General features: G+C 38.4%; 1 pseudogene; it reads left to right on the top strand.

Annotated features, from left to right (window-relative positions):
- On the top strand, positions 1-24,087 carry LOC101610908 (annotated as a pseudogene).
- The last annotated feature ends 1,705 nt before the right edge of the window (positions 24,088-25,792 follow it).

Below are 25,792 nucleotides of genomic sequence, written 5' to 3'. Positions count from 1 at the left end.
ATGAAAGTGAAGGTGCGTATAGCAAAGGTAAAAGGACATGTGACAGGTAAACAAACAAGTGAGGACTCCAAGGAAGAACAAGGGGATGGCAAGATAAGGGCAGGAAGAGAATCAAATTAAACAAATTGTGTTTGGAAACTCCACAATAATGACCAAAACTCTGTATGCTAAGTAATAAATAAGTAACTTATTTTAAGTATCATGGGATATTTGGTGTAAAAGCATGGTTGATGGTAAGGGATAAAATGAGTGTCATGGAAGGCAGAGGAGATGCAGCATTGGTAGGATGGTTAAGTGAACACAAATACCTTTTTCTCAAACTTAAGAAAGTTTCTTAAAAAGATCCTGCAATCCAAATAAAGACAGAAACCCCCAAAAAAGATGCACCCTGTTGAAGGAGGTGACAGAAATTAGATCCCTTGCCAAAAATCAGTTTAGCAAGGAGCCAGAGTGGCTATGGCACCCTTTAAACTGGGATCCTGGGACATGATTGGGTCCTGGAGTCCTCTGCTGTCTGAATCTCTTCTCTCCTTAGTTGATATTTCAGTTAAGTTTTCCAGAGCAAAGCTGGCCTGACTTCTCTCTGTGAGCCTTGGCAAGTCCTGAGTCTGTTGGTGGTATGGCTGCAGGCCCAATTCTCATCTAGTGGATGTAGTCAGTGACTACATGTTTTTGGTATGCAGGCCTGTTTATGTGTACCCAAAAAGAACTTCAGCATAAAAAAGGAAAAAGCCTCTAAGGTATTTGAGCATTACAACTACTATGAAGTGTGAGGTGGGCTACCTCCTTATTACTGCACAGGTCTCTTTAATTTTATTAATAAAAGCCAGATTTCTATTTCTATGGTTACTTTATGACAGTGATGGGTAAGAAGTGGAAACAGCAGATGTTCAGAAATTCAACAAGTTATGAAACTTACACTTCATTCCCACTGTTAGATAATTGCTATTAGAAGATAATGAAAAGTGGCTGACATCTTTTCTAATTTGGAAATTCTGTGGCTCAGGTATACATTATAGTTTAGATAGTAGCTGGCATTAAAATTCCACTTTTCTAGGATTATCTCCAAAGTCAGCATAAAGACAGCATCTTAAAAAAAAAAAAAACACCTTCTAAACTGAAAAAAAATTTAGTGTGACTATCCAGATGTCTGACCATATGGTGCCAAACATCTGCATATTCATTTCACATTGATTCAACAAGCTTTTGTTGAAACATTTGAAAAATGATGGGAAGGTAAACCAACTCATAAAGACCATCAGACATGGAAGGGCCCAGAGATCATCCAGTTTCTACATTTTAGAGCTGAAAATGGGGTGTACAGGGCATAGATCAGTGACAAAGTAGTGCTTCCAGTGGGATGGTGGGAGTGAGTGCATGAAATTGGGATCTTTACTGAGCTTTGCATGCTTTAATCTTGTGGATAGAGTTGTAATATGTGTTCAGTTTTAGAACTTGAATATCTAGGTCTTCAGAGGTGTGGCAAAAAACAACAAAACACCAAAAAATACAAGAAAAATTACCACTGATTTAAGTTCTTGGAGGCAGCAGTTTGCCGCAAAATAAGAAATTAAGTCTTTTTCATTTACCACTGAAACATCGCTACTTCTATGGACAAATGTTCAGTACAGTGTGCATATGAAAATGATTTGGAGTGTCTATCAATGGAAAATGTACTAGCAAAATTCCTTGGACTCGAAGTTAATAGGAGCATTTTAAGATTGATGGGACTAGAAATATCATTGCTTTTCCTGGCATGATTTCCATAGTATCTTTATATTCTGCAGATACAGAGTTGCCATGAAGCTACTCTTCCTTCTCTTCAAATTCATGTGAATTCTGAAGACTACAAAAGCCAAAGCAGGATCCCTGTGTTTTTGCCAGACAAATGGAATAATATTTAACAGTGGTACCTACCCTTAAAAGCTAGTAAGGCTATGCTGGTGGAAGTTATAATGTATTTTCCTGACTGTCTAAAATGAAATCAAATCGTCTAGTAAAAATGTACATGCCTTTTAAAAAGCAAGCTTAACACTTTCAGTGCTATAGTTTCAATATTAAGAGCTTACAGTTTTCCCTTTTATATAATTTGTCACCAGGTATCTATTGAAGATAAATATACATCTAAGAATATGGGGTTCCCCTTTTGAAGAGTGGGAGACAATTATTCTAGGCTCTTTCTTCCTCTGATTTTTCAGTCCAAATAAAGGAACTAAATTCAGATAAAATTAGAAAGCAATAATAGCCTTATAGTTATGTTATAAATGATACATTCTGAACTCTAGAAAACTTTAGTTTTGGAAGCCAATCAAAATAGTTTGGGTGGGTACTTAGACTCCAAACACATTCCTATTTCTCCTAACATGTAATGCTAGCACACACATTGTGACCTTGATTGCTGACACATCCACTTTCATCAAGGAGCTATCACAGAAAGGTTGTGTCTTAATTAAAAATGTAAAACTCACTGCAGCCAATACCATGGGAAAAGTAAGATGATAAAACTACCACTTGCTTAACATTTAAAATTGCCAGGCACTTCCCATAAGGTTTCTTATTCAGTTCTCATAAGACTTTCATAAGATCACAGAAATCCAGAAAAATAATGTTTTCCAAGATTACATATCTAGTAGATGGAAAGTCAAAACCCAAATTCGGATCTGTTCAATTCCAGTTCCATTGTTCAACTATAAACGCCATTGCTCATGGTTGAGGTGAGATCATGAGACTATAAGGCACAGATGAATCCAAACTTAACTTTGCTCCTGATTCCATAAATTGTTGTGCCTCCATCACTTCATTACATTGGACTCCAAGTTCTCATTGTAATAGAGAAAGTTGAAGCTGGTCTTTTAGGAATTGGGCAGCTTCTAAACCAAATGAGTACTTGCCTCTTTTCTGATGCAACCCATCCATATGCCAAAGGGATAAACAGCTTTCAAGCCAAAACTCTAATTTAAAGTAATATATTTCTGCTGGATCCATTGGATAACTCCATCTAAATAACAAATATGTGCTTTTATTCATACTTGGCAGTATAATATGTAGGCAATTAAACAAGTGAGGACATTCTATCACAGAAGAAACTCTCAAATCTTCATGAATAATACTCTTTTCTCCATGTTTATGAAGTTACTTTGAATGGAGGAATGGCTTAGCCATTAAGGCACTTGCCTGAAAAGCCAAAGGACCCAGGTTTAATTCCCCAGGACCCATGAAGCCAGATGCACAAGGTGGTGCATGCACTTGGAATTGGTTTGCAGTGAGTGGCTGGGGCCCTAGTACAACCATTCTCTCCCTTCCTCTGTATCTCTCTCTCTCTCTCTCTCTCTCTCTCTCTCTCTCTCTCTCTCTCTCACTGTCAAATAAATAAAAATAAAATATAAAAAGGAAGAAATAAGTCTGGGTTAAAATTGTCAGGAAATCTGTAAAATGCAAACAAAAATAGAAACTGAGTATATAATATTTTGGGATTTGCAGAAATATATGAATCCTTTGGAATGAAGATCCCTACCTGTCAGTGTGTGAATAAGCCATAAATACTTAAATTAAGATTTAATTTTTTAGACCTATCATTCTTACTAATAAATTTCCTTTTAAAATGCAAAAAAGCACCTCACTTGCTCCTATTTTTCCATTTCCTTCTATTTTAATGCTCATTTACAAAATCATCCAAATGCTGTATAAATGAAGACAAATTTCCTGTCTTAGCTTTACTACAGTTTGTGAAAATACTGAATCCAAGATCAGATAGCAAAGCCAGGATTTGGAAATGACCCCAATATGTCTCTTTTACCCAGACAGGCCTTTATCCATCCATCTCTTCAGCTAGTTCTCTCCATCCTTCAGCAAACCATCTTCAGGGCTTGGTTCAATAATGCCTTTGCTCTGAAAATTCCAAGTTGCCTCAAATTCCAGATGATTTAAAATGTCTGTGCCTACTTCTTGAGTGGCAACAACTGATTATAATTTCCCAACTTAATGCCCTTTTCTAGTCTAACCTGTGCTTTTGAATTGAGATGGCCCTAAGACTCTGAAAAAAATCTAATTCCCTATATGAATTTCACCATCCTAGCATACTACAAACACAAGTCTTAACATGATACTATACAGCATGTATATATATACATATATACATATATATGTGTGTGTGTGTGTGTGTGTGTATACATACATATACATATATATATATATAAAATATTCTACCACCATATATATATATATACATATATATATATATATATATATATATATATATATATACACACATATATATACATATATATATATAGTGATAGGATATTAGTGTTTAGGATATAAGGAAACTGGAATTAGCCAACGAGTGTGCATGAGACTTGACATATGAGTACCACTCCAAGGTTGCTGAGCATGCCATGTAGTTGATATACTTTATTTTTTCATTTTACTATCTCCATTAAGAGATCTTTAATGTGGGCTTTGCAGAAAGAAGTGTTTATACTTTATAGTCAATACGGATCTACTGTTATGTGCTCAGAAGGTATAATTATTTGAGGCTGCTTTATTTCATGATATGGACTTTTAACTACAATATTATGTGGAGAAATTCTATTCCTGATCATGTCATAATAACTCATAAATTTAACAACAAAAATCGTCACAGATGAGTGTTTGTACACACAGAAAGGTAAGGGACTCATAAAGTTTCTGTGCATGCACACACACACACATGCACACACATACAAGAACGTCTCCAAATAGTTTAGATATAATAGCTACGTGTTAAAACACAAGATGTCTAGGGTTTTCTTCTCTTTCTTGTTGAAATCAATGTAGGTAGGCCAAGCAATAACAGCCCTTATGCCCTGCAGATATGTAAGGTGTGCTGTTTCTGATTTGAAAACAGATATAAAATTTTAATTTATGATTGAAAAGGTTGAGTTCACCTTTGAAAAGCTTAGGTAAATTAGATTGCCCTCAAGTCACCCTTGCAAAGCTCTATGACCACCACTATAAGTTTCAATTTGTAAAGTGGAGCCCATGAAAGAGTTGCTAGGGGCACATTCATGCACCTCACCCTTAAATTATACATAAATAAAAATCGCCACCACTTCCAGCAGGCAAATGAATTTCAAAGTTCAGGGATTTCTACTGAGAATTCCTCAAACAAAAGATTTGCATTAATGAGTCAACTCAGATCATGTAGAAATGAAGTAAAATTCTCTGTTTTGTAACCACTAAAATGCACTTTTCTAAAAGACTTGGTAAATTTATCTCCTACACAAGATCCTTAAGTCCTCATATGAGATTTTTGAGGCCAGAGAAACCCAAAAGGTACCTAACATCATTCAAGCTAAAGTTCTTGTCCTTCCCTAACAAAATTTACAAGGAAAACATACATTATACAGAAAAGATATCAATTAAACAAAGATTTAGAGAGAAACTATTGGGTCTGTGAATTCTCAATAAATTCTTCCTATGAGTCATATTCTATAAGACAATTCTGAAGACTGAATGTTATCTTTTATAGAAAAATCTGCTGTATATACTTAAAATCACATACTATGTTCTTACTGATGCTCTATATTATATTAAAGTAAGTTCATTTAAAGCATACCCTTCAGTTTCTTTAAGCCAATGTTTTTGCAAGTTCATAGCCATGATAAAATATATTGCTTTTCAGAATAAATATCCTTTGTGCCTATCATAACTTTGCTCTACCAATTGAATTGCACCAACATTTATGGGAGAAAGTTCCTGAGAAATGAGCTGTGTTTAATGCCTGCAGTGACACCTACTGGCAAAGAAATACACTTTGTTCTTGAGAATAATGGGAGCCTAGCTAAGTCCATACTTTCTTTGACCAGTCCTGAATTTACCACTTACAACAATTCTTCTTGGCAGGAGACTAATTTCAGTAGTTTTCTGTTATTAAAAATGTATAAATATCACATTTTATTTTCTAGGACAGAAGTTGTATTGCAATAGTTTGACTTATCTGTGTTAAAAGGTGTAAAGAAATGTCTTTCATAAATCATTTTGTTTATGCTCATGCAAACCCAGATGTCTCTTCCTAGCCAAGATGCCCAGGAGAGATTGGTGGTTCTGATAAATTGAGGAGAAGATGATAGGGAGAATGTTTTCCAGGAAATTTAGATTTATAGGATGGTCACAACTTCTGTCATCTCTCATAGTCCTTCAGTTACTTCAGCTATGTGGTCTTTTTTTTCAGGGCTTGTGATGAAAACATTTCATTTACACAGTTTTTTGCTCCTCTCAAACCATATTTGAAGCCAGCCAGTTATGGCTGTTTCTCCAGTATATGTTTCTCTTTCGTATGCCAGTCATGTCCTCCTTTCCCTCATGCCTCTATACAAAGTTAATTAAGTTATTACAAATTTTGCAAAGCTGGGTTGGAGAGATTGCTCAGTGGTTAAGCCACTTGCCTGTAAAGCCTAACAACTTGGGTCTAGTCCCCAGGACCCATGTAAAGCCAGATGCACAGTGGCACGTGCATCTGGAGTTCATTTGCAGCAGCTGGAGGATGTGGCATACCCATTTTCTCTGTCTTCTCTCTCTCTCCATCTCTCTCTACTTGCAAATAAATAAAATATTAATAAAAATGTCCTTGTATTAACATCTCTGACACAAGTACCTTCCCTTCTTTGCATTCTCATCAGTCCTGGCCTATATCATACTATTAAAAATTGTTTTTGTGCTTTCTTTCACAAGAACTTATGATTCTCACCCACTAAATGCAGCAAATGTACTAATCAGGATACAATAGATTTGCTTCTTATACTGACCCCACAAATTAAGTGATAGACTTTGACTAAACCCTAAGATTCTAAAGCAAATCTGTGTTGAACTGCAACCATTTTCTGTGCCCTAGTTGTCATATAACTGTGTTATCTCTAAGCTCTGTCTATCCAACTTCCAGCTCTGGTGACCACTGTGGGTACATTGCTTCCTTAGAAAACTGCAACCATCCCTTCCTTCTAACAAGGATGGCTTTCAAGAATGATACTTCTTCCACTCAAGACAACAGAGTTTCAAAGTATTGTGTTTTTGCCTGAAAACTAGAGCTCCTGGAAGGTGAACAATGTAAGGTAATTTTGTGTAAAGTATCCTTGTCAGTTTCTAGATAACCATCCTTGCTAGTGCAAATCAAGTGTTGGTTTCTAGATACCAATTCTTGCTGTTTCAAAGCAGCCTGACAATAAACTGCCATTCTGGATATACATAGTGGTAGATACATGACATCAGGCATTTTTCTAAATGCATAAAATGTACAGTACAGTACCAAGAGTGACCCTTCATTTAAATCACAACTTCTCAAACTGGAGGTTACAACTCTATAGTTGAATGTGAATGTCACAAAAAAATTTGGCAACAGTCTAAGGTTTTCAGAACAGACAAAAATTACTTCCCAGCCAAACGTGTAATGAATACTAAGGAATTATGGCCATGCTTGTCTGTGCTGCATCCCATGCCTTCGCTGCAACGTTGGTTCTAAACACATAGCATGCACACTTTGCACTGTGCATGCCATCCGCCATGTAGTGCAAAACATTGCTGCCTGCAACACCTTGGCTCAGAGTCAAGAGTACTGAATGCTGTGAACTACAGTGCTTGTACTGTCCATGGACAATTTTCCAGTCTTATGTAAACATATTGGTTTAATTTCAGAAATCAAAGACTTTTAACTTGCAATATCATCATTACTCAGCAGGTAAGCATCAAATTATTATATCTTTAGATTGTATTGTGTTAGAATTATGTTCTGAGTTGCTGACTTTATTTTCATAAAAACTTCCTCCAGTGCATTTTTGATTAGGGATTAGAATAGAATTGCCAACAATTTATGAAAGTGCCCTAAGTGAGGATTTACCTTTCAATTCAAATATAAAATCTTTCATCAGTGTACATTGTACTTGGAAAATTTTTGCTAAATTAACTATTAGTATAAAAATCCAATTTTTTTGATTCCTAACAATACAGTATTTAGAACTGAATTGACCACCACAGCTCAGAAGCTACTTTGATTTTGTCCTGAAAGATTTTTTTTAGGTTTCAAAAAATTTGTGTGTGTGTGTATGTGTGTGTGTGTGTGTGTGTGTGCACATTGGTCATAGCACAAGTGTGAAAGGCAGAGCTCAACTTTGATTACCTATTCTCTGTCTTTGAGACAAGTTCACTTGCTGCAAAGGAACATCACAGTAGCTTGCCCTTAAGCTTCAGGTTCTCCTGGCTCTGCCTCCATTGTTGTAGGTGCTTTGGGATCACAGGTATACTCACTCCCCTTTTGGCTTTATGTGGATGCTCAGGAATTGAACCAAAGCTGGCTGACTTTGCAAGCTAGCACCTATAGCCATGGAACCATATCCCCAGCTTCCACAGAGTTTTTAATGAAGCAAATTGAAGACATTTATAATCAAAACCAATCAAAATATTCTATGGATGCTCTATGAGGGATAGGCAATCTCAGGTTAGCTTCATTAGTAGCTCTCAGTAGCTTATAGACATACTCTAGTTCTGAATCACTTCTCTAATATTTACCTGAAAAGTAGACCAGGGTAAGGTCAGTTCCATTTGACATTGGATGGTCAAGCTTTGTATCAGACAGTGGCACATTTAATCTGCCCAGGATTGTTTTGATGGCCTAAAAGTAGATTAATATTTTGGAAAAGGAATGATGCAGCTAGACAGACCAGATGTTTGGTTCTGCCTGCTTGGGGCTGTGGTTGCTTAAATTTGACCTAAAGAGAAGTCTAATGAATGCTTGGTGTGGTGATGAAAGCTCCTGCATGGCTTCCAGGGTTGCATCAGTTGATTTGCATTTCAGTCTGATGTCAGTGGGGGCCTATTAATACCATTTTATAATATATTTTCGATGTGCTTAATTTGGTATACATTTAAATGTGTATATGTACACATATAAATGTTTGTGCTTGTTATTTAAGGTATTCCAAATAAGATTTAAACTTCCAAACATTGAAACCATCTGATTTGCATTTTTCAACAAGAACCAACATTTGTATGTATTTATGGAAACATTTTTGGCATAAGACTTTCTACTAAATTATAATAAAAAGCTTTCTCAATCACCCTGGGGAATCTGGCAATCAGCCTACCTCCTACCCAGATCAGTCTTCCCCACCCACTCCTGCTTTCTCCCACCCACTCAGGCATAACTTAAAGTTGTGGTCTTGCCTAGAGCTGACATTTGAGAAACAAAAAGTTAAGTGAGCTAGCTGTCTGCGGCAATGTGGCCAATTCCCGTGTTTGCTGAGATGCCTTGGGAACCCACAGAATCACCATCCACTATTTAGGTAGCTGTTTTCATTTTCTATAAAATGGAGACTAATATATTGCACTCATATTTCTGAGTTTAAATTTTAAGAGGGACATTCCTATCAATTTTTAAACATTTTCCATGTACAATCAAGCTAACATTCAAGTCTAAACTAATCAATCACTGATTATCAGATAAACATCATGATTTTAAAATTATTATTTATTGCTACCATCAAGATAAACACAATAAAATAAACAGTGAATTCTTTCTTCCCAGGCAAGGTTTAGATGAACATATTTCTTTATGACTATGATTTCATCTAATACCAGAATTTTAACAGGTAAGTATTACTTGATGTCAGTTTTTCCTTGTCTTCATCATCTATGATGGAATGTTGATGGGCTAATATTAGGCAAGTCTTGTGCAGGTAACGAGAGCCGCTTTGAGGTAACAAATGCAATGGACTCTTCTTGTCCTGTCCAGAAGACGGCATTTCACAGCAGTCCTCTCCATCCTCTGGCTCTTACATTCTTTCTATTCTATCTTCCTTGATGTTCTCTCAGCTTTGAAGAGTATGATAAAGATGTCTCTAACTCTGAGCACTGAACAGTCACTTCTCAGCACTTCAAGTTTGAATTGCTCCAGTTGTCACCATCACCTACAAAACAAAGCTTCTCTGACCCAAGGTGACAGCAACACTAATGTATGGGCATAAACATCACTATTAGGCAAACTGATGGGCACAACATAACCATTTAGCCAAACAACAGTAGTATCTTCCCTACTGTGCCCCATGGCCTTCAACTAGGTTTTCAGCATTAGGCATCAATTCCCTCCCATGGAATGACAACTAAGAATTATTAAGATCCCTTGTTAATAGATGGTAAACTCACAAATACAAGTAGTTAAAGTGACTTGTCCAAGATCAGACAATTAGAAATTGATTTTAAAAAAATAAGAAACCCAATCAAAAATATAAATATATGGCTGAGGGGATAAATGACTCAATAAAGTGATTATCTCATAAACATGAGTTGGATCCTCAGACCCCAAATAAAAAATCTGGACATTTGTAGCTAAAGAGAGATGGATCAGCAGTTAAGGCACTAGCCTACAAAGCCTAATGACCCAGGTTCAGTTCCCCAGTACCCATACAAACCCAGATGCACAAAGCCACACATGCATCTGGACTTTGTTTGCAGTGGCTAGAGGCCCTGATGCACCCATATTCATTCTCATTCCCTCCCTCCCTCTCTCTCTCTCTCTCTCTTTCTCTCTCTCTCTCTCTCTCTCTCTCTCTCTCTCGTCTTTTCCTCCTTGCAAATAAATAAACAAAAATATATTTATAATCTAGACACAGTGGTGCATGCACATGAGGAGAAGCAGAGATATGTGGATACCTGGTGCTCACTGGCCAACCAGTCTAACCTAGTAAGTGAGAAGACTTTGTATCAAAAAAAAAAAAAATGTGGACAGAATCCAAAGAACTCTACCCAAGGTTGTTCCCTGACCTCTGCATGAATGTGCACATATGTGCACAGACTTCCACATGAACATGCACAAAGAGGAAAAATGTAAACATTTATTTCTTTCATTTTGTGGATCTTAATCATCTATTTTTATTTAAATAATTAGCCCTAAGTAAACTTATATTCTAAGTTACTATCAAGCTATTATTAATAATTTTATCAATAATAATGAATACAAATATGTATATATTTCCCATTAGTTCAGCATTTATTGTGTACCAGTTATCATGATAAATTCTCAAATAATCTTTATACCCCTGCAGGTATCGGTATAGGTTTTACATAAGGTCTTCTCTTTGACTATACTGTCATACATTTGGGGAGTGGTAATTATAACATATTCTCTCTGGAGCTTTAAGAAATTGATATTTGAACATTCAGGAGGAGAAAAAATGGAGTAGCTTCATAGACAATGAAATTGCATTAAGAAATAATATACTGGCAAAAGCCAGAGCTCCTTAGGAGAACAGGGTTTCGTTTTGAATGAACTGAAAGGTGTTTTCTTCTTCAGTGTGTGCTGACTTGATCAGAGGAGCCAAGAACAAGAACCTCAAAGTGAAAGGACCAGTTCACATGCCCACCAAGACACTGAGAATAACTACAAGGAAAACACCTTGTGGTGAAAGTTCCAAGACATGGGATCGCTTCCAGATGAGAATCCACAAGCAACTCATTGATTTACACAGTCCCTCTGAAATTGTTAAACAGATTACTTCCATCAGCATTGAGCCAGGAGTGGAGGTTGAAGTCACCATTGCAGATGCCTAATGTCAACTATTTTAATAAACTGACTTATTTAGTTAAAGAAAGAAATAATATACTACACAAAAATTTTAAAAATACAAAAGAGATATATAATATTATATATATATTATATGTAAAATTTGACAATATTTAATATAAAAAATCACAAAATGTTTATGTAATTTAAAATATTAAACATCTAAGTAGGAGGAAAAACCCAATATAGAATGCTAGATTAAAGAATTTATTGGGGCTGGAGAGATGGCTTAGTGGTTAAGTGCTTGCCTGTGAAGCCTAACAACACTGGTTCAAGGCTCAGTTCTCTAGGACCCACGTTAACCAGATGCACAAGGGGGTGCACACGTCCGGAGTTCCTTTGCAGTGGCTGGAAGCCCTGGTGCACCCATTCTCTCTCTCTCTCTGCCTCTTTCTGTCTCTGTCACTCTTAGATAAATAAATAAAAATGAACAAAAAAATTAAAAAGAAAGAATTCATTGGAAAACACATATGAAGATTTGTGTGTAGCACACAATTGACTATTACTAAGTACTAAAGTGATCAAATCAGGGTGGGGGGCACAAAACTGGACCCAAATGGAAATGGTACCATAAAATCCTATATCTTGAAAGACAGACTAAAAAGTTGAACCTTCATCAGGTCCTTAGAGGGAGCACCTAAATCACAGAGCCCCGAAGAGGATAGGATGAAGACTAACCTTAATCTTCTTCTATTTATCTCTCTTCCCCCAACTCTTCTTTCTCTTCTTTCTTTCTCTTTTATATCACCTATCTTTTTCCTTCTTTTCCCTTGGCACTGTCCTGTAACTCTCAGTAACAGCAGGTAGTTAACATCCACAGTGGGCTGTAGATCAGAAAGACCTGCAAGGTTTCTCAAAAGAAAACAGATTTCTGTCAAAGTGATGACCCACCAAAGGTTAATGGTAAGACCCTATTTCCAAAGACACCATATGCTATTGGTACAGAACATGGAGCAACCTGGCTGGAATCTGGAAGCGAATCAGTCCCAAAACAATTAGCTTGTCTAGTACCAGAAGGGGCTACATGAGCAACTGGAGGAAACTGACCAACATCTCTCCAAGCAACTTGTCTAAGCTACTCAGCAGCAAACAACTTGATGCAATGCTCACACAGTGTAATAGTGGTACACAGCCTTGGTGGATAACCTACTGCTCTTGATTTGGCTAACTGATCCACTCAGTGGAACAGAACCCATAGCTGGTTCTGGGTAACAAGTCAGAACCATATCCAAAAATGAGCCCATTCTCTAATATCAAGCCCCCACAAATCATGGGCTACAAGAAGGCCTACACCTATTAAATTCTCTCTGAAATAATAATGGTTATCCCATTATCTGGTGCTGACTTCACTCTCCATTGGAGGATTTGTTTCTCTTTTTCAGATGGACACAGAACCTGAGGAGAGAATCAGCCCATCATACCTCACCAGGGCCCCAGCTGAAACCATAGAGTAATTGAGGAAATGAGCAAGAGTGCTGCTTTCTTGGGAAACCTGATACTGGCACAAGAGTGAAGGAGATAGACACAGAGAACACTCAGCTCTTACCAAACCAGATATTCAGAGAGACAGAGGCTCCCAAGACCTCATCACAAAAGTAGACCGAAAAAGAAGCCAACATGGCTCAGGGAACTTTGTGGAAGAGGGGGCATAAAGAATGCTAGAGCCACAAGTTGGGACATTATGCACAGAGACATTGTCTCTTACCCACAACTGATGGCTAACACCATAATGCATGACATATATCCCCCAATAAGGAGGGTCCCTTTGGAGGGGAGAGGACAGGGAGAAGGCTAATGATGGTACCAACATGGCTGTATATACACTATGTACAGAACTAATAAAAAAAGTGATCAAATCAGACATAAGAAATTTGAGTAGCCTAAAACTATATGGAGATGCTCATCTTCACAATACCTATGGAATTATAAGTTGAAACACAATGCAAGTCTTACTTATCACATATTAAAAATATCTAAAATTAATATTATAAATTACAACACTTAATGTTGGAGATGTGGGAAGAAGGAAATAATATATTTCACTAAAAGCATAAATCAGTCAAGACTTTTAAACTAGTATTGTCCAGTAAAAGGGAAAAACAAACTTTTTAATAACCCGACAACTTGGATTAGAGGTAAGTAGGACCCAGAAACAATGAGAATTTATCCAAGTTTATTGGTGTCATTCTTTGTTATAGTAAAATTTTAAAGCTGTCTGAATCTCCAATATAAGCCAGGGTAAACAATATTAACAAACTAAATCACAATTAACATGAGCAGAAAATCCTATGTAGGTCTCAAACCTCATATGTTTAATAAAGAAGTTACAGAACAAAATTTTTCTGAATATATCAAAATTGAACCCATGTATCTATGAAGTCCTAATATGGATTGCTTTTAAAAAGGACAGAATGGTGCCAAAAAGTGAGGGACACTATCTCTTTGTAATGTTGAATTACTTACACATGTAAAGAGCAACTAAAGGGACTTCCTGTAAAGATGGTGTCCACCTAACCACACCTTACTGCCCCAGGAAGGAAAGGCAAGACATGGAGGGTTCATTAAGTCTTCTAGGAGGCGCAGCCTCTAATAGACCTCCAGTGGGAGGGTGTGGAGGGATTTTAAAAAAGGAATTGGCTGATTCCCATGTTCTCAAGGTAGCCCACCAGCCCTCCAGTCTCCCCAAGCAGCTGTCCTAGCCATAGTCCCAGCCACAGGTTCCCCTGCACTAACTGCAGGCCAGGGGACCCAGGCCATCTTAGCTCCACTTGTACCACCAGGCATGGGTGAACATTCTCCCTGCCCCACAATACCACCGTCCCACTACCTCTGCCCAGCACACCAACATCTTCCCAATCACTGCCACTCCCCACCCCATGCCCAGGCCCAAGCCAGTGGGTCAGCATAGCTCTACTCATGCATCTAAGCTTGGGAACACCATCCCACTCTCCACAGCTACCCATCCCCATGCTCCTCCAGAATTGGGATCACCATCCACTTCCTGCACCCCCACCCATCCTTGTGCAGACCCAGGCAGGCCAGTGTAGCTCCACCTGTGTCTCTAGGCTCTTGGGAACAGTCATTGTACCAAAACTTATGGGACACAATGAAGGCAGTCCTCAGGGGAAAATTCATAGCACTAAATGTCTTCATAATAAAGACAGAGAGACCCCCAAATCAATAATCTAACCATCCACCTAAAGGCATTGGAAAATCAAGAAGAATCCAACCCAAAAAGCTCCATACAGAAAGAAATGTTTAAAGGTCAGATTAGAAATTAATCAACTGGAAACTAAGAAAACAAGAAAATTGATAAAAGAAAGAGCTAGTTCTTTGAAAAAGAAAAAAAAAATAACATTGACAAATCCCTGGCTAATTTGATCAAGTGAAAAATAAAAAGTTGCTTCAAATTAACAAAATTATAAATGAAAAAGGAGATATCACAACAGATATAAGTGAAATTCGCAGAATCATCAGGACTTATTTCAAAAACCTCTACTCCAGAAAACTGGATAATATGGAGGAAATGGATGAATTCCTGGGCACATACCACCTACCAAAGCTAAACTCAAAGCAGATTAATGTCCTAAACAAACCTATCACACCCTTCAAGATTAACAGGTGATCAAAAACTTCCCCAAAAAGAAGAGTCCAGGACCAGACGGCTTCTCAGCTGAATTCTATCAAACCTTCATGGAAGAACTGAAACCAATTTTTCTCATACTGTGCCACACAATTAGAGAATAGGGAAAGTACCAAAGCCAGGCAGAGATGCCACAAGAAAAGAAAACTATAGGCTTATTTCCCTGATGAACTTAAATGCAAAGATCCTAAACAAAATCCTCACAAACTGAATCCAATAACACATCAAAGCATTATCCACCTTGATCAGGTAAACTTCCTCCCAGGAACACAGGGGTGGTTCAACATTTGGAAGTCTGTCAATGTAATATACCACATAAATAAGCTTAAAAACAAGAACAACATGATCATTTTGATAGTTGCAGAAAGGCCGTTGACAAAATGCAACATCACTTCATGATCAAAACATTAGAGAGAATAGACATATATGGTTTATATCTCAATATAATAAAGGCTAGATATAAAGCTCCTAACACCCAAATAATACTTAATGGAGAGAGACGGGAGGAATTCCCGCTGAGATCAGTAACAAGACAGGGATGTCCACTCTCACCTCTGCTCTTCAATATAGTACTAGAAGTCCTAGATCAAGCAATAAGACAGAAGAAAGAAATAAAAGGGATACAAATTGGAAAGGAAGAAGTTAAGTCATTCACAAATGACATGATTCTGTACATAAAAGACCTGAGAGCCTCCATCTAAAAACTCTTAATGGTTAAAACTCTTAACTTCTTCTCCAAAGTAGCAGGATACAAAATCAATGCACAAAAATCAGCAACCTTTCTATATGCAAAAGACAAAGATGTAGAGAAATAAATAAGTGATATTGTCCCATTTTCAATAGCAACAACAGCAACAACAAATAACTTGGAATAACATTAATCAAGGAGTGAAAGAGCTATCCAATGAAAACATAAAACATATTCAAAAAGAAATTGAGGAAGACTTGAGAAAAATGGAAAGACCACCCATGTTCCTGGATAGATAGAATTAACACTGTGAAAATGGCTATCCTACCAAAGGCAATATACAGATTTAAAGTAATGCCAATCAAAATCCCAACATTGTTCTTCACAGAGATAGAAAAAATGATCTCAAAATTCATGTGGAATGGCAGAAGGCCTCAGATATCCAAGCATATCTTCAGCAAAAGAAACACCTCGGGAGGCATCACCATATCTGATGTATAGCTATATTACAAAGCCATAGTAATAAAAACAATATGGTACAGATATAAAAACAGAAGTATAAACCAATGGAACAGAATCAAGGACCCAGACTTTGGATCAAGTAACTACAGATACTTGATATTTGACAAAGGCCCTAACAACATAGGCTGAAAAAAAGACAATATCCTCAACAAATGGTGCTGGACAAACTGGATAACCATATGCAGGACATTGAAACTTGATCCACACAGATTGCCATGCACAATCATCAAGTCCAAATGGATCAAAGACCTCAATATAAGAATGGAAACTCCGTTACCACTGGAAGGAAAAATAAGAGGAACTTTCCTTGATAGAGGAGTGGGGAAAGAATTCTTGAACAAAATCCCAGTACCTCAGGGTCTTAAACAATCACTTAACTATTGAGATCTCATGAAGCTGAAAAGTCTCACAGACAAACATACAATAAGCAGAACCAATAGATAACTCACATAATGGGAGAAAATGCTTGCTTGATATCCAACTCATAGAGGCCTAATTTCTAGAATCTACAAAGAACTCAAAAACCTAAGCAATAAAAAGTCAAACAACCCTCTCACAAAATAGGGCGAAGAACTGGACAGGCAGTTCTCAGAGGAAGAAATACAAATGGCAAACACACACTTAAGAAAATGTTCATCATCCTTAATCATCAGAGAAATGCAAATTAAAACAACTATGAGATTCTACCTTACCCCAGTAAGGATAGCAAACATTAAAAAATCAAATGAAAATAAATGCTGCTGAAGATGTGGAGAAATAGGAACCTTTATCCACCATTGGTGGAAATGTAAGATGGTACAACCCCTTTGGAAAGCAATATGGAGACTCTTAAAAAGGTTGACAATAGAGTTACCAACAGACCCAGTTATTCCATTACTGGACATTTATCCTAAAAGTGCCACACCTCAGATCAGAGAGATTTTCTCAGCCATGTTTATAGCTGCTCAATTCGTAATAGCTAAGAACTGGAATCAACCCAGATGTCCATCATTAGACAAATGGATAACCAAGATTTCATATATCTGCACAATGGAATTCTACACAGCAGTAAGGAAAAATGACATAATGAAATTTAAAGAAAAATGGTTGAACCTGGAACAGATCATTCCCAGTGAACTCACCCAGTCACAGAAAGATAATTGTCACTTGCTCTCACTCATCTACCACTCTTAACCTAAATCTACCCGAGATGCTGACATACCTAATAAGCATTTAGAGGACCAGGCAATAGGGTGGGTGGGGATAGAGGGGAGATTAAGGGTGGGGGTGGGGGACACAAAACTGGACCCAAATGGCAATGGTACCACAAAATACTACATCATAAAAGACACACTAAATGGTTGAAAATTCATCGGACCCTGGAGAGGGTATGATGAAGACTGACATTAATATTCTGTTCTCTCTCTCTCTCTATCTCTATCTCCCTCCCTCCCTCCCTCTCCCCTTTCTCTATCTTTTCTATATTACCTATCTTTTTCTTCCTTCTCTTCTTGGGTGCTGACCTGTAACTCCCAGTATCAGCATGTGGCTATCATCTACAATGATCTCTCGATCAGAGAGACCTACAAGGTTTCCCAAAAGGACACAGATTTCAATCAGAGTACTTGATGACCCACCAAAGGTTAGTGGTAAGACCTTACTGCTGAAGACACCATATGCTGTTGGTATGTAAGATGGAGTAACTTGACTGGAATCTGTAAGAGAGTCAGTCCCCAGGCAGTTTGCTCATATAGTGCCAGAAGGTGGTACATGAGCAACTGAGGGAAAATGACCAACATCTTTCCAAGGAACTCATGATCTAAGCTACTCAGCAGCAACCAACCTTTTGCAATGCTCACACAAGTGCAATAGTGGTGCACAGCCATGGTGGGAAACCAACTGCTCTAGATTTGGCTGAATGATGTGCTCAGTGGAATGTAACCCATAGCTGGTTCTGGGAAACAAATCAGAACCATATGAAAAAATGAGCCTGCTCTCCATTATCAAGTTCCTGCCAATCATGGGCTGCAAGAGGGCCTACACCTATTAAATTCTCTCTAAAAAAAAAAATAATAATAACCCATTTATCTGGTCCTAACTTTTCTCTCCGCTGGAAAATTTGCTTCACTTTTTCAGACAGTCGCAGATTCTAAGGAAGCATCTCCTCAAAAGGGCCCCAGCTGAAACTAAGAGTAATTGGGGAAATAAGCAAGAGTGCTGCTTTCTTGGTGAATCTGGTACCAGCACAAGGGTAAAGAAGACACACACAGAGAACACTCAACTCCTACCAAGCCAGATATCCAGAGACACAGAGGCTCCCAAGACCTCATCACTGAAGCAGATCTAAAATGAACCCAACATGGCTCAGGGAAATTTGAGAAAGAGTGGTGGAAAGAATGTTAGAGCTACAAGTTGGGTCATTATGCACAGAGACATTGTCTCTTACCCATAACTGATGGCTAACCTCACAATTTATGACCCATATTCCCCAACAGGGAGGGTTCCTGCAGAGGGGGGAGGGCAGGAAGGAAGCTAACGATGGTACCAACATGACTGTATATACTGAGTACATAACTAATAGTGAAAAAAGCAACTAAAGCAAAATGACAAATAATCATTTGTCAACTTGTGTATAACCATAGGAATTTTAAACTGTACCTTTTTTCACATGTGTGTAATACATGTGTATATGTTCAATGTATATATGTACATGCGTGCACATGTGTGAGCACCAGAAGTCGACACAGGATGCCAACCTCACTCTCCAGATAATTTACTGAGGCATGATATCCCACTTGAATCCAGAGTTTGCAGACAGCCAATCTATCTATCCAGCTTTCCCTGGGATCCCTGTGTCTGCCTCTTGGGCACTGGGATTAGAGGAGCACCATCACACCTGCCTACCATTTACATGGGTGTGAGGGATTCAAATTCAGATCCTCACATTTGTGAGACAAGTACTTTACTAAATGAGCTACTTCCCAGTTCCCAAACTGTATCTTTTTTTTTTTTTTTTTTTTTTTTTGGTTTTCGGAGGTAGGGTTTCACTCTGATCCAGGCTGACCTGGAATTAACTCTGTCATCTCAGGGTGGCCTTGAACTCATGGCAATCCTCCTACCTCTGCCTCCTGAGTGCTGGGATTAAAGGCATGTGCCACCACGCCCGGCTCTAAACTGTATCTTTTAAAGAGAAGAAAAAATAATGTTTTTGTTATGAGTTTCATACTATTTTTAATTTTTTTTTCAGTGATATCTGGTACTCCTGAAGAGTGGTTTTGGTGTGTTGATTTTAAAATCAGTGAGTGTTAGTGAATAAACCTATAAATAATGAGATAAATGGAAACTAGAGTTTATCAGTTTATATATTATATTAAAACTTTGGGAAGTTCAGCCTAAGACAATGAAATATTCCAAGTATATTTTAAGAACTTTTATTTCTATAGGGCTGAAGCTTCTCATCTGTTAATGAAACATCAACAATCCTATGCACTGATATCTTGCCAAGCATTGTGATGTTTTACATGCACTCCATCATACAGTTCTGCTAACACCCTCTATATAATGGTTCTTTCCTCTCAATGTAAGATATGCAAATGAGTTTTTCTATCTATAAAATGGTACTAGTGTTATTATAGGTTAAAGATTGAGTCACTATTCATGCTGGTATTTACATATATTAAGTTATAATTAATGTGACATGGAGGAAACCAAGGTTCAGAGAGAAGTACTTAGCCTGTGCCATGGAGCTAGTGAAAATCAGACTCATATGTGAAGAAAGGAAAATCAGTTTAGCTGTTTGTTCTCTTAGTAAGTGAAGCACCAATTTTCATCTAATCAATTCCTAAGAGTCCAAATTTTTCATTAAAATACACATCATGTTGATGAGGTTGGCAGAAACCGTGGGTTTATGTATGACTGTCAGGAGTATACATTTTCATCATTTATTGAGTGGGAAATAGCAATTTTTATCAAAATTTAAAATATACACTCATTTTGACCAAAAATTTTCTGCTGCTACTGAATAGAATCATGCACAATGATATACTCTGCCTCTCTGAAGCTGGAAGAAGACCAAGCCAACACTGATGATCAGCAAAGATGGGTTCTTCTTTTTTATTAGATATGAACATATTTTGTTTATAAATAATCCATGTTGTTACCATCCTTTCGCTCCTCCCTGACCCTTTCCTGAAAAGGCCTTCCTCATTGGGGATGCAGGTCATACCCATGGGGATTGTGGGTAATGCAGTAGGGGGTAGGGGGAGAGGCAATGTCTCTGTGCAAGATGTCCCAACTTGCAGCTCTAACAATCTTTCCACCCCCTCTTCAACAAAATTCCCTGAGCCATGCTGGGAGCATTTAAGTCTACTTCAGTGATGGGCCCTTACGAACTCTGGGTCTCTGGTTTGGTAGGTGTTTTGTGTCCTCAGTATCTATCTCCATAACCCTTGAGCTAACAAAGAAAGTAGCCCTCTTGCTCATTTCCCCAATTCCTCTGAGGTTCCCGCTGGGGCTGGAGTGGAGTGCACTAAGTCATTTATCTCCTCAGGTCCAGATCAAAGATGGGTTCTTCTAACACAAATATTCATTAAACAAAGTACCTTGTAACCATTAAAATATATGCCTATGATATTAATATGGAATTGTATTATATTTCACCAATTTATATACATTATGCTAGCCTTTCTGTACGAATAATGATAGCTATGTATGCCTGGGAATCCACATCTTCTTACTCTCTAGGACAATGCCTAGGTAAGCAAGAGATTACTCTGAGATTATGAAAACATGTGTAGGACTCAAGGATGAAAAGAAAATGTAGAGGACCCTGACCCCGAGATGGAGGACCCAGTGGAGCTAAGAGGCAGCCCAGGTGAGGGAGAGAGCAGAGCTTTGGATGTTGGCTGGACCAGGGCTGCAGGTGTTGCAAGCAGACCAAGCCTTATAGGGTGCCTACATCCTTGGTGTCCTACAAGAAGATTCGAAGCTGGGTGTTCTGCAGGGTATCCTCTCTGCTTTCCTTGAAGATGATTTCCTCCTTGATCTCTGCAGTTAAATTGTAGAACGATGGTCTGAAACGCAGAATGTTGTCACCAAAGCAAAAAATGATGAGATGCAGGCCATTGCTACCCACATTGAGAAGCAGGCCCAGGTTGTTGTGAAGCCCAGGATGGGTGTCATAAGAAGGGGGGAGAGGCAGAAAAGCCACCCTGCTGGCCATGTATGCTGACTTGACAGATGAAGAGGACCAGGCAGCTGAAAAGGGTGACTCGGGTGCCTCGGCAATGTACAGTGGTTCTGACAAATCCCTATTCTGAAATACCAACGTGGAAGATGTTCTCAATACTCAGAAATTGGAACGAGACTCACTTCGGGATGAGTCCCAAACAACAAAGGAGAGGATGAGCTGCAGAGAGAGAGGGGCAAACGAGCCAAGCAGGAGTGCAAGGAAAGGGAAGTACAGGTGGCTGAAAAATGGCAGCATGTGGATGATGGTGATAGACACTGAGGAGACTCAAAACTCATCAAAACAGACAAGCAGACAATTATCCAGAGAGCCTGACAGTAAAGGAGACATAGCAGCAGGGAGCATTGCCGAAGAGGAGGTGTAAAAATAGTAAGATCTGCAGGGAGGGAAGGAGTATCCTTAGGCATTGTCCCTTCCACAGAGATGGACTGACTGATGCATTCATGACCCCACAGTGAATAACATGACCCCACTGAAGAGGACCCTTAGCAGAATGGGAGTGGTGGAGAGGGGATACAAGAGATTTGGGAATGTGACCAAAATGTGATATGTTAATACAGCAAAGTTCACAATTAATAAAATGGAAGCATGGATGACAGAATTGAAACTTGCAATTGGAAGGCAGCAGGCATGGGAATAGCATCTATCTAAAAGTCGAGCATGGAGACCTCTTGAAGGTCTTTCCATTGAGAATCCTAGATGGCTTCCACAAAAATATGAGACATGTTTTACAGATCCATATCTGAAAGTTGAAAAGTTATAAGGCTTGAAACAGGACACAAAACAGCCTTATTTGCAATATTTTATACCACTGAGCATAAAATGGCAGTTCAAGGACAGTTCAAGCATCCCATCTCAGTTGAGTATTATGATATAGTTGAAAAAACTGTGGTGGAATTGTGTGACTGTGCAGCAAGGGCTCCTTCCAGTACTCTAGTTTAGGGGACCAGTCATGAAGATGTACTCAATGCTATTTGAGACCTATCTTGTGGTAGTCTATACAATCAGTGACTTCAATAATGCAATCAGACTCCTTAACATTAAGCATACAAAAATTATGATGATATTCTTCTTATTATCTTTAAATTTTCTGTCATGAAAAAGTAAGTATTTATTGAGTGGGAGTATAAAGAAGTCATATTTTACTTTGGAGACTGTATATTGAACAGTATATAATTGTAATACATGAGCTGGTAATTAGCTGTTCCTAGGCAATAAAAGTTAAAACAACCATGGATGGTTTTTGATTGTGCATCATGTATGTTCTATGGAAACCCAACTTTAAAAAAAATTATTAATTACAGACGTACTTAGAATGGCTACATCACGTGTTGGTACTATCCTTTCCCTCATCCTTGCCCCCCTTCCAAAGGTGGCCATCCTCAGTGGGGTCATGGGTTTTCCCTGTGAAGGTTGTGGGTTATGCATTAGGGGATCTGCAATCAGTTATTGGGGAGAGGCAGTGCCTCAGGTCATAATGTCCCAACTTATGGCTCTAACAATCTTTCCACTCCCTGTTCTGCAAAATGCCCTGAGCCATGTTGGGTGTGTTTTAAGTCTACTGCAGTCATGGGTGCTTAGGAGCCTCTGAATTTCTGCTTCGGTAACTGTTGAGTGTCCTCAGCATCTGTCTCCTTCACCCTGGCACTGATTATCAGATTCACCATGGAAGCATCACTCTTGCTCAACCTCTTAGTTCCTCTGTGGTTTCAACTGTGAATTGGCTGAAGTGTGTTGGGTAGTTTATTTCCTAGGGTCTCACTCCCATCTGAAAAAGAAGAGTAGTTTCTTCAACAGACAGTAAAGTCAGCAAGGGTAAATGGGATAGTGTTATTAATTTAGAAAGAATTTTATCTATGTAACCCCTTTTTTTAACCCAAGATTAGTGGGGGCTTGGCATAAGAGAGCAAAATCATTATCTGTATAGGGTTTTGACCTGTTTCCCTGTTCCAGGTATGGGTTCCTTTCCACTGAGTGGATCTCTTAGCCAATCAGAAAGTTACTGGTTACCCACCAAGGCTGTATGTCACTATTGCACTTGTATATACATCATGTCAGGGTATTTGCTTCTGAGTAGTTTAGACCCTGGGTTACTTGGACAGTTGACCACTTTCCCCCATGAGCTCATGTAGCTCTATCCAGCACTAGATGGGCTAACTGTCTGGGGTCTAGCTCTCTTCTGGATTCCAGCCAGGTCTCTCCATGTTCTATGCAAGTAATATATGGTATTCAGCACTAGGGTATTACCATTTACCTCAAGTGGGTAATCAATTGTTTTGACAGAAATCTGTCTTGTTTTGAGAACCTTTGAGGTCTTTCCAATCAACAGGTCATTGTGGGTGGAAACTGCATCCTGGTACTAGGAGTTATAGCTCAGAGCAAAGGAAATAAAGAAAAAAAAGAAAAAGAAAGGAGAATAAAAATTTTAAGGTTAGGCTTCATCCCACCCTTTTCAAGGCCCTTCTTTTCAGGTACTCCCCCCATATTTCTGTTGAGATTTCAACCTTTTAGTCTATGTTCAACAATAAAGATTTCTATGGCACCAGTTCATTTTGGGTTCAGTTTTGTGCCCCCCCCCCATCCATCCCCACTCCCCAAGCCCTTCCCTCTGTATTGTCTGGGCCTTGAGTTGCCTATCAGGTATTTTATAAAGTTGGGCCTATTCAGGTCAGGAACAGCAAATAAGTGGAGACTATGCCATGATTTTCTTTTGTGATTGAGTTCACTTAGTATAATTAATGTGTTTGAAGACCAATCCTTTTTTCTACAAATTTCACTGTGTCATTTTTTCTTATTGCTGAGTAGGATTCCATCATGTAAATGTACCACATCCTGGTTATCCATTCATCGAATGATGGACTCCTGGGTTGAGTCCAGTTCTTAGCTATTATTAATTGAGCAGCTATTAATATGGTTGAGCAAACATCCCTGTAGTGAAGCATGGAGCATTTAGGGTAAATGCCCAGTAAGAGAATAACTGGGTCAGATGACAACAATTCTTCCAGGGATCTCCATATTTATTTCCATAATGGTTGTACAAACTTACAATCCCACCAACAGTGAGTAAGGGTACCTATTTCTTTTAAAAAAATATTTATTTATCTATTTATTTGACAGAGAAAGAGGGAGAGAGAGAAAAAGAGAGAAATGGGGGCACCAGGGTCTCCAGCCACTGCAAACAAACTCTCGACGCATGTACCCCCTTGTGCATCTGGTTAATGTGGGTCCTGGGGAATCAAACATGGGTCCTTTGGCTTTGCAGACAAACCCCTTAACCTCTAAGCCATCCCTCTAGCCCAAGGGTACTATTTCTTGACATCCTCACCAACATTTGTTGACATTTGACATTTCTTTTAACTTTTTTAATATTTTATTTTTATTATTTATTCATTTGACAGAAAAAGAGGAGGAGAGGGAGAGCATAGGCATGGTAGGTCTTCTAGCCACTGAAAATGAACCCCATATATGTGCACACCCTTGTGCATCTGGCTAACATGGATCCTGGGGAATCAAATCTGGGTCCTTTGGCTTTGCAGGCAAATGCCCTAACTGCTAAGCCATCCCTCCATCCCATCATTTGACTTCTTAATGATTGCTATCTTTACTGGACTAAGGTAGAATCTCATAGTTGTTTTAATTTGCATTTCCCTGATGGTTAGGGATGTTGAATAGTTTTGTAAGTGTGTGTTAATTATTTGTATTTCTTCCTCTGTGAACTCCCTCTTCAACTTTCTGCCCCATTTTTGAGTGGGTTGTTTGACTTTTATTGTTTAGATTTTTGAGTTCTTGGTAGATTCCAGATATTAGACCTTTGTCAGTAGTATAGCCAGCAAAATTTTTCTCCCATTCTGTGGCTAATTTACTAGCTCTGCTTGTGGTATGTTTGTCTGTGCAAAAGCTTTTTAGCTTCATGAGATGCCACTGGTTGAGTAATTGTTTAAGTTACTGAGATATTGGGGTTTTGATTAGGAAATTGCCCCCCATTCCTATATCATAGAGAGTTCCTCACATTTTTTTTATCCAGTAGAAGAGGAGTTTCAGGTCTTCTATTGAGGTCTTTAATCCATATGGACTTGATTTTTGTGTAAAGTAAGATGTGTAGGTCTAGTTTCATTTTTCTGCATA

The sequence above is a fragment of the Jaculus jaculus genome, chromosome 1, assembly GCF_020740685.1.
Source record: "Jaculus jaculus isolate mJacJac1 chromosome 1, mJacJac1.mat.Y.cur, whole genome shotgun sequence".
Classification (NCBI taxonomy): Eukaryota; Metazoa; Chordata; class Mammalia; order Rodentia; family Dipodidae; genus Jaculus; species Jaculus jaculus.
This window is presented reverse-complemented; position numbering and strand designations above follow the sequence as displayed.